The following is an 11,077-nucleotide window of genomic DNA, read 5'->3' as shown; positions in this document are numbered from 1 at the left end:
CGTGAGGGAGGAGTTCCCATCTGTGCCCCACTCTGCCCGCCACCTCAACGATGACAAATGTGCCACCCGCAGTGGAAATATTGAGAGTTACCAGGACATTTATCAGGTAACATTTGAGCAATATGAAAGATAACCTTTTGTAAGTGGACGCAGATAAAGATGTATGTTCTGCCTTTCCTCTGCACAGGCTCCGTCTCTGTTTAATACTGCAGCTACCCAGAAGTAATATCATGATAATATGTTTCTTATTTTGGGTTCAACCAGATGTGCCGTCTATCTACTGGATCGAGGCCTGTGGATTGCTGGGTACATGTACACAGAGTTGGACATCAATTGTTGCAGGCTGTAGGTTGGATGCCTGTAAGTGCAGACTTTTCATTTAACAATAGATGAAGTTAAATGGAAATAAGTTAGATGGCAAAAATCAGACAATTCTTATGCTTAGCGAACATTACATTAAACTGAAAAAGCACCGCAAATGATTTGCCGCAAAGCTCTATGATAGGGTGTCAACAATTTTATAAATGAATTGCAGGACTGTTTTATTGGAATTGCACTAAAAAGTACTGGTCACTTTGTATGAATCAACCTAAATTTCTGCATTCATGCTGCACATTACTTGTACAAATTGAGCATAATGTTTACCTTGTAGTCCTGTGTAAACTGTTCAAGAAAATACTCAAAAATACCAGTAACACTCAAGGTAGCATGCCCCAGGCTGTAAGGTATCCTCTAGATACCTCCAATGGTGACACTATCTGATTTGCCTAAGGGGTCCTATGCGTTGTTGTCAAGGTTTCGTTTAACCTGCTGCAATGCAAGCTGCAAGCTACTGAAGCTGAATTTCTCTGTCAGTCACTCAGACAGTCTCTATACCACTGTGCAGACATTTACTGTGAATGTTTTTGCAGTGTTGCTTTGGGTTTGTCACACCAGGGGACCAAGGTTCAATCAAAGACACTTGAATCATTTTATAGCAATTGGTTATACAATTGGATGTTGTGGGAAAAGGTTCTGTTCTTGGAAGGAGATCTTTAAGAATCTGAGCAGCAACCAGGATTCAGCAGTGAGAACTAATCCCCCCTTTAAGTTGACATTTGCTTATGCTTTTTGTGATTTTCTGTCATTTATATAGGTTACTGTTATAATATTGGATATCCATGTCTAGTATATAAAAATGTTTCCTGTAAGCCCTGGTTTCAGCCTGCTCTGAATGCTTTGTTTGCATTTTTTTTTTTACTTTTCCAATGAGATACAAAATACAAGCTAAGGCAATTTCAAATACTGAATAGATTATACTACACCCCAACACAGCTGTATAAAATGGGCATAAGGGATGACAATAAGTGTCTTAAATATGGTGCTACTGAAGGAACTCTGCTCCATTTGTTGTGGGACTGCAATGAAATTAAAGATCTTTGGTTTGGGATAACCAAGAAAGCAATGAACTACACTAATATAGTCATTCTACTCACACCACAATCATGTATATTGGGAGATTTGCATAACTTCAGTGGAGTATCTTCAAAGAATAAAAATATCTTTCTTTCATTATGTATGGTCACAAAAAAGTAATAATGAATAAGTGGATTGCTTTAAATGCACCAACTCAGAAAGAATCACTGAGGCATTAGAAATGATTAAGTTGGAAAAGGTAGCTTTATAATGACTGCAAAATAGTCAGATAGATTACGCAGAAATATGGACGCCAGTGGAAAAGTACTTAATGTCAGTTTAAAAGAAAAAACAAAAACAAGATTGTATTTTATTTCATTTTTTATTTATTTTTTATTTATTTATTCATTTAAAGCTTTAAGAGACAGGAGCTAAAATTAAATGCTTAAATAAGCTTAAATAAGAAGTTTTTTGAACTGTAAATTATGCAAAAATATTCCAGTAGAGCCCAAAATAAAAGTATGGACCGTGATATGTGCATAATATTAAATTTTAAATCAACAATACCAGAACCAATCCACAGTTTAAAATCAATTTACCTTTGGATTTTGGGTTATTTTTTTGAATTCAGCAACTATGAGTGTGGTTTTTCCCAACTGCAAAAAACAACACATTTTGCATTGCTACTGCTCTGACTTGCACCTCTGATGACTGCCTCCATTTTATTATTATTACTGCTTGTATTCATTTTTTATAGATAATATGTGAACCCTGCATTTTTAAAGACTTAATGAGGTTTAATTTGCCACAGAAATATTTATGTTACCTATCAATCATGATCTATGTACACATTTGTTAATATTTTGGCTCATAAATTTGGCACAGCCAGAGGATTTTAAGCAACAAAATGGTTTCTGTTAATTAATATTTGTGCCAACAACACATACAAGCAACTAATGGATGTGATTTTTTTAATCCCTATTGTAACATCAAGCTCCCGAAGATCTATTACATAGGATAGATGCTGATTATTTCTCATAAAGATGCACTGCACTTTTTACTCAAACACAGTATGTATAGGCGACATTTAAAGGAAGCATACTTGTCCTAAAATAACTAACAAAAACTTGGTAACAAGCTCAATGAAGGCTCCTTGCTTCTGACACCAAATTAAAGATGAAAACTAAAACACCTGGGTTGGATAATCTATGCTGACACTCTGATGGAAACATCTTTGAAAGTATTTGATACAAATATAATACACATTCTTAGTGTCAGCATATCGCTGTTGTGAAAGGTCCTGGAAACCTACGTGTTGGATGACATGAAAACTGACACTGAACTTACGCTACCAGGAGTTGCCTTCCCTGAGTGAATTAATGTTTGTGAATTAATGCAGTGTGTAGCGTTCACCTGCAGCAAGTGATAGACTGGAGCTGTTGGGGTGCACTGGCCTCTTGTGAGCTACAGCTTGACCTGCATAGGTATCTAAGCAAATAGGGGGGGATCTTAGGCTTTGTTCATATATCTCCTCACTTGACACATTTCTTCTTCTTATTATGGACCAAAATATACCTGCAGAGGAAACTAAAGTCCTTCTATTGCCTGAGCCCTTTATGTGACCAAAGGTTAAAGCATCCCAATTTTTGTGTTTCTTTTCCATTTCTGTGCCTTTCATTACATCCCCATGCTACCTTGTTTTAAATCAACAAAGCTGAAAAAACATGAGGTGATAAAACAGCAGGGATGCACTGAGGAGTTGCTGAAGACAATTCTTGGAATTGATGGAAAGGCACAGATTCAACACCTACAGCATGTAGTTGCAAATTCAAGATCTCAAGTTTCCCATATAGCTTGAAGCTTTCCATCTCATCGCCTTGTTCGATGGTGCATATGTCATCTTTTCTTCGCGTCTTTCTTTTTTTATTGCACAGGATGTAATAATCCTGAATTTGCCACAGCTTTTCCCTACAGCCATTGCTGCTCTCTTCAGCTACCCCCAATTATATGTACAGCAGTGGAGGCTGGTCCATAGAGGTAGAGGAGGTTGATCCTCCATTTTTTGAGAGGCAAAAAGGAGATCAAAATATAAAAAAGAATATTTGATTGAAATAAACCATTACCAAATCTCAGTATTATTTATAAAGTATTTTTTTCTCTCTTCTTTGGAAAAAATCCATTACTGAAATTCTATTTAAAATGCTTCAACAGCGACACCTGCAGGGCAAGAGGAGAAAGGGCAGTGTGTGAAGTGATGGTGGGGGAGGGCAGAGGAGGACGGTCCTGCTGTCCTCCGCAGGGCGGGATCTCTTACATTGGACTTAATGTATTTCATTTTTTTTCATGCTAATCTGTTATTGGCCATAACACGTAAAATGACGCTCCAAGGGAGGACGTCCTCCCTTACCATTCAACAACCAGAATGCAATATTGACATCGAGTTGGTCCAATGATAGTTTCCAGATTTCATCTTCAATTCTCTCCACTGTAAGGCAGAGGATATATGATGGATCTTAAATGTTGTTTTCATTTAAGACCATGGGCAAAAGTTCCTTGCTGTTTCTGGCTGTGTGTTACAGAATAAATGGAAAACAAAGTTTTATTTATCTCCCCCTTTTTTTCGCTGATCCTAATAATGATCTGATCTGTGACTCAAATCCGTTACACGATCCGAACCGTGAGTTTTGTGTTCATGTTAACACCCCTAGTGTTAACATGTCAGCTTTGTAGACTATATTTTGTATGTCGTGCACATAGATAAGAGTGTGTAAGTCATGCATTTGATACATGCATTAATACTTTCTGATGTGAACCTACACTTTTAGATCTGTGAATGTTTTTAGTGTTCAATCTTTCTAGTATTCAGCACTGATCTGAACCTGTATCACATTATAAGCTTTGTGCTACTTTATATATTTCTGTATACCAAGAAAATATATAGGAAACACGTGTAAATCATGTGATATGTTGTCTGTTTTTGATGAGAACATAAATTTATTGTCACAATAGAACAAAACTATAAATTTGAATTTCACTTTGTTGGTAAAATGACACGTTTGATCCACTCCATGGCTAAAATGAGCACTTCTTTGTTTAGAGACAATATGTATATGCTAAATATCTTTAAAGAAGCAGCCTTTTCACCACTCAAGCAAACTGTTTTATTGGCATATAAAATTGCCCCCCACCCCTCCGATTTCATCAGGTGGGACAATGATATAGTTTAATGTGGTTTGTTGTAAGATTCCATGTTGGTTTTCCTCCTGTCCTCCCCAATTTTTTGAGTCACCAGCCGCCACTGATGTACAGTAAATAAATGAACACTACCAACCTGCAGTGAGCATAAAAATTTGGAAGAAGTTTGTGTTTGTTCTCAATTTTGACTTCGAGATGTACTGCTTCTTTTGGTCATTTACCCTTTTCCCTTCTGATGTTGTGTGTTTGGACACCATTTTGCCTTTTTATCTGCAGATTATTTAAGGTAACAGCAAGACAAAAACCTGAGTTACATTATGTCAGTATATTCATTATCCAACTCTTAGTATTTTATTTGTTATGACGTGGACAACTTATTACTTGGAATCCAACTTGATTACAAGGGTCTACAGTCAGCACAGCACTGGGTCAATAGATTATGCTGCATTCTGTGTACTGTAAGCAAGAGGCGAGAGGTAATCAAAGTGCATTTTCTTGAAATGCTTTAAATCCTCTTGACCCTGTGGGCCTTCCATTCACATGCAGACATCAATAAATAGAAAGCCGTTGTGAATGTTCACCTTTAAATGATAAATACTTATCCTGAAGGGGTTGGTTTCCTACAGATTGATAATGGCCACAGTCACAGAGGTCACCGAGAGGTATGATTGTATTCACTGTATATCATTAGTATGCCAGTCTCCTCTGAACAGAATTTGACCAAAATGCACATTCAAGACTGACCAGAGATTCACTGATACAGTTCATTTTAGGTGACTGACACAGAGTCAACCATAGATCTAAAGATTAAGCTATTGCAAGCAATGGAAGTGAATTCCTTGATTGTAATTTTGGAATATAAATGTATCTTGGTGTTTGCAGCTGCTTTGATGGCCTGCGGAGACATTTATTGGTGTGTTTTTTAATTGCGATTATTTATGCAGTTTATCAAGTTTATGTCTCTCAAGAGACAAAACAAGCAGTCTGTCAAAACAAATTAGAAAATGGCATATGTATGAGCTGTTTCTTAAACAATCCCTTTGTATCTCTAGATGACCTCTGTTTGAACTGAAACTAGTATAAACAATTGATGTGCCTCATTGAATTTTCTGACTGCTTGTACCAACTTAACTGAGCTTTTGCTGACTTTGAGGGAGCAAATAGTAGTGTAGCACGGTGGTAAGTCTATTCAGATGTAATTTTCCACTTAGGTTTGGTATAGCTCTCAATGTTGTTTAAATGTTAATGCAATGTGTTCTTTGTTGTTTTCTTTTGAGTGTAACATTGTTTAAGTCTAAGTAAAATGTGGAGCGGATTGTAAGTGGGCTGTCACAGTCTCATTTGCTATTTTTGATTTTAGTAGTAGTAGTAGATGGTGCTGTGATCCTGTCATGTAAAGTAGTAGGTAAATACACACATATCTTGTAAAATATTCCCATACAAATACATAAACAACATTATTTGTTGATATTTTTTTACGGGATGGTTTTGTTTAGACACTACTGGAACTTGTCCTGGAATTTTGGTGCCAGCCGTCAACCACTGTCTTCTCAATTGCATGGCAAGGTAATGACATAGACTGTAATAAATATGGACGTAGCCACTGTGATGTCACCCATTGGTTTCTGAAGAGCGTTTTTTAAGCTCAAAGTGGGCGGCTCCAGCTTTCACCATTTTGCCAGTGCCTGACTCCGCCTAACTCCTGACTAATCCAAAATGGGCAAAGATGTGGAGCTGAGGCGGCCGAATGAAGCCTGATTGCTGAAACAAGCCACCTAGCAGCTAGCAACCTGTCACTCAAAGTAATAACTTTACAGCTTAATAAAATTAAAATGGGTGAATTATATAAAAATTCACCCCCAGTACAGTTGTCATGAAAGGAGAAATTAGCTATAGAGACCAAAGCCAGTTTTTGTACCAGGCTGTAAACATGTTTATTTCTGCTGTAAAGTTGGGCATTTTAACATGGGGGTCTATAGTGATTGACTCGCTTTTGGAGCCAGCCTTTAGTGGCCATTCGAGGAACTGCAGTTTTTGGCACTTCAGCGTTGGCTTAATTTTTCAGCCCCGGAGGTTGCTGCTTGGGTAATGTTAGCATGCATAAAGCTGTAGTATTGTACTTTGTTACTAGAGAAATGGTACAGGTTTTACATTAATTTTAACTCTGAAGGTAAACAACAGTGTATTGAGTTGTGCAATCTCTGAGAAGTTCCAATTTGGTGAAACTTTTTGGAATGTAAGTGTCCTTTACAATTATACATTGTACGTTCCCAGGTTATTTTTGTGGGTTTATGGTTGTTAAATATGTATTTATCTGGGCTTTTTTAAAAATGTTTTCTGTCAACAGTCATAGCCCACTGCCATATTTTGTTTTCATTGTTTTTTAAATTATTTTTGAGTTAAACACTGCAACAAACTGTGAAAGCACTTGAGCTGCTCTCTAAAAGGACTCAGTAGCTCATGCACTCCGTTAAAATGACCTGTTGCAAATGTGTTCAACAACAAAATTAAAGCCACAACCCCTGAAGTAATTGTGTCCTCTGTGGCATCTAATTCCACAGGCTACAGTAGGAAGACACACAGTGCTTAGTCAACTCCCAAGTGTATGTATGGTCGTCAGTCTTACAAGTCTTTCCGAGGAGCAAATGTGTCAATTCTAAGGTATGCTTATTCATTATGAAGAGAGTGATGGCTTGACCATGCATATTTCATGCTTTTAAACCTTGCAAGTTTCATGAAGTTGTCTGAATGAGTAGCATTTAAAGCAGAAGTGAAGTAATGTGCTTGAATAATTAATCTATAATGTCTTTGATAAGAATTACGACCAAGGTCATTAGTTTTATTTAAGTCAGGAGGTTTTATTTATTAATCTTAATTGCATATTTAGCTTGTTTATGTTAGGAGCCTTATGGATTGGATTTATCCGGTACATACAAAGTGACAGAAAAACAATCTAGTTGTCCCACTTGAGCTCTTAATGGTTCAGCTTTTTCAGACAAGGAGACAACTCTCTTCACAAGTTATACAGTAGATATGGTGAGAGCACAAGATCTTTGTCAGTTATTGCATAGCCCTGTAAAGTCTGTATCAGTATGTAAAAGTGCACCCTGCATTGCTATAAAGTGTTCATCCCCGATGCGAGTTGCTTCCTCCCTCTTCTGACATTATGCCTCCTTTCTCATTGCTCTGCCCTGTGCTGTCCGAGTTGCCAACTAAATCTCAGCCTCATCTTGTCTGCCGTAACCTTGTTTATTCCCAACAGTGGCATTAGCAAAGCTGTAAAAGTATTTATGGGGGTACAAATGCGGGACAGCCAATCTAAGGTAAATCTATAAATCCTGGCTGTTGATTTCTCAGGGCCAGAAGGTGCAGGCCGGTGATCAGTAGAGGTAGAAAGTATTCCCCGGGTGACTCTATGTGACTAACGCACAGAGACCGAGCAGCATGCCAAACAGTGCTATGGCGACACTGTTGTGCTTTTAATATGGCCAAGCTGGCCTTCGCCTCTGAAGTGAGACGCTGCCTGGCTATCCATCTACTATGGGCCGGTATCATTAGCTAATGCCCAACCGGGACCTGACTCAGCAATTGGTCTGAGAGCATGTTGTGTATGTGTTTGTATTGCATTTTGCACTCTGTCCTTGGCTTGTTTTAGGGATTGTAGTTACAAGGTAGGGCTTATAATTATGAAAGAACATGTAAAATATGCCATATGGACAAGTGCTGTTACATATGCTGCAGTAAGTGGGACTTACTATTACAGTTGCACTCATTATTTTGGACAGTAGAGGGCAGAAAACATAAAAACAAGCTGATATATACACCCACTACATATCAGCAGTTTGTAAAGTTTTTATGGTTAATGCGTTAGCAAACAATTGCCTATTACACATTGAACAGAAACAGAATAACATTAGCATTCATTTGGAGTTTTGCTTCTGGGCACCTAGCAAATGTAAGTCCAATTTTCATTCATAAGCAACAAAAGCAGCCGGCAGTCATTCATTTTCAATGAAAGCTGGCGATGAAGGGCTTCAGATGCCTTGGCAGCAGTGAGCAGTGCGATGCCAGCGCCAAGAGCGACAAGTTGAAGTTGAGCAGAGTTTAACTTTATGCAAATGAGCAGCAATGAAGCAGCAACCGATTGCAGATTGGGATTTGATTTTCTTCCCACAGCAACCACTGCACTAAAGTTCCTAGCTAACATCAGTTCCATTGATCATTGCAGTCTCCAGTTTCCTGGAGCTGTACAATTCGTCATAGTTTGTTTACTGTGACGTAAACCAAAAAATTGACATATGGAAGAAAGTTTCAGAAATAATAGGGATGTCTGGAAAGTGATTAGGCCTGCTATGCAGTGTAGAGAACTAACTATACAAGCTAAATACAAATGCCAACCATGTGCCAATTAAGCTAGGTGAATCACATAGTACACATATTGCTTTTTATAATGAATATATTAGTTGAAATAAATAAATGATAAATCTGATTAATATCAGCTTCTAATTATATTTTTCTCTGTTATGTAGAATTTTTAACATGATTTTTGCTATTTCATGAAGTATCTTCAAAATAGTTTGGTGAACTAGCTACTTTCCCCATAGCTTTTCCCCAATGGCTTGGTCTGAACTATTACCAGTACTGGGTTACTGATTGCATATCAGTTTATCAATCTTAAAATATATTAAACTGTTTTAAATAGATTATTTATGTTACTTACTTATGATATTCATATAGGGTATTTGTCCTATATATGTTCTTCTTTATGCTATTGCATATTAATATCCCTACAGAGGAAGAGGAAGAGATTTTGATTTTTCTTTCTGTTGTGTATTAGTTGAAGATGGAAGAGGTGGAAGAGCTTGAGGGACATATACTAGAGGGAGAGAAAGACAGAGAAGGAGAGGAGTAGGAGGGGTGCAGAGGCCTCTGTAAACTTTCCATGGCACTACAGCCAAATCATGAGTTTTCTCAACCTCTTCATGGAGGAGAAAGCCACTAGCAGAAATATGCCTACAAAGGCTGAGGGAGCCATTCAGGCAGGTAGTCAGGGCCAGGAAGCAGAGCAAGCAAGAGAGGCTTCTGCCACCACCAGCCAGGTCACCACAGAACCCTGCAGTGAGGTAGACAGTAAGGAGACGATCGTTCTCCACCAAGAGCCTGTTCCCCCATACCTCAATACCCCAATATCCACACTGTATACCTCCAAGGAGAGTTTCGTGAGTTGTCGGCTTTCTTTTTTTTTCCAACTGTATTGATCTAGTGGCTGAATGTTATGTATTGCAACTTGAAACTTTAGTGATTACAATCAACAAAATCTTAATATTTGGCATATTAATGACACTTGGAATCAGACTCTGTCATTGGTAATAATTATGATAAACTATTTTTGGTGTGAACAATATTATTTGTGACCCAGAGAGAGGAGAACAAAAAATGACCAACAACAAAGGGAAACAATGCCCTTCAGTTTAATGTGGGTGGTTGTTGAAAGAACCTTTTTGTGCACGGCCTTGATCATGCTCTGGGTTGCTACTGACCCTCAGCTGAAAAGTAGGAAGCATATATCTCACTCATGCTGATGGCCTCCCATGCTGCGGTGTTGCTCCCCACTCCACTGATGTCCTGCAGTACTGAGACCTTTCCCTCTAACAGCCACTGGTTCCCTCCCAGTCCTTGTGTTTCTCTTGAGGTAATTGTGCAGGACACAGGTAGTCTTGATGCCTGCCTCCACATTTTCAGGGCTGACACCAATGACTCACCAGTACATGTGCCACTGGGAGGAAAGAATGCCAAAAGTATTCTCAACGATCAGCCTTGCTCGGGACAGCCTGTAGTTGAAGACCCTGTTCCTTGGAGAGAGGTTGGCTCCTGGAAAAGGCCTCATGAGGTCTCTACAGAGGGGAAAGGCTTCATCTCTCACAAAAACATGGGGTTGGGGTCCCAGGTACTCAGCTCTTGGAAGCAGGGTGTCTTCAGGCATGCTGAGAGTGCCATCTCTGAGGGCCTGACCAAAGGTGGAGTTTGCCAGATTGGGGGGATGGATATTACGCGGTTAACATACTGTAAATAACATAGGGAGGACACTTGAAAAGAAGTGAACATAGAACTGCTCAAGGTAACAGACAATGCCCTGTATGAGGAATAGAAACCACTTCAATCAGTGTATGCAGTTATGTAACCAGTGTTGTCATAGGAAAAACGTAAGTGATTTTGTGTCTTTAGGCAACTGTTAATAATCAACTCAATATAGACTATTACTTGGTGAACAGAACAAGATGTCAGTTAACCATAATGTTAGAATACTGCCATGATCTCTTATTTCACTGTAGGTTCCTTCAACCAAAGTTTTATTTTAAAAGAAACAGATTGGATCACTGGAGCTACAGTAATTGTTAAACTTCTCTGTTTAATCAGTCACTCACTCCTTCTTATAGCACAATTAAGCTGAAGACTGCATCTTTCCAACCTCAGTCGAACTTGTCTC

This window comes from Thunnus maccoyii, chromosome 21, assembly GCF_910596095.1.
Source record: "Thunnus maccoyii chromosome 21, fThuMac1.1, whole genome shotgun sequence".
Taxonomy (NCBI): domain Eukaryota; kingdom Metazoa; phylum Chordata; class Actinopteri; order Scombriformes; family Scombridae; genus Thunnus; species Thunnus maccoyii.
The sequence above is the reverse complement of the archived record's forward strand: the minus strand, read 5'-3'. Positions refer to the sequence as shown.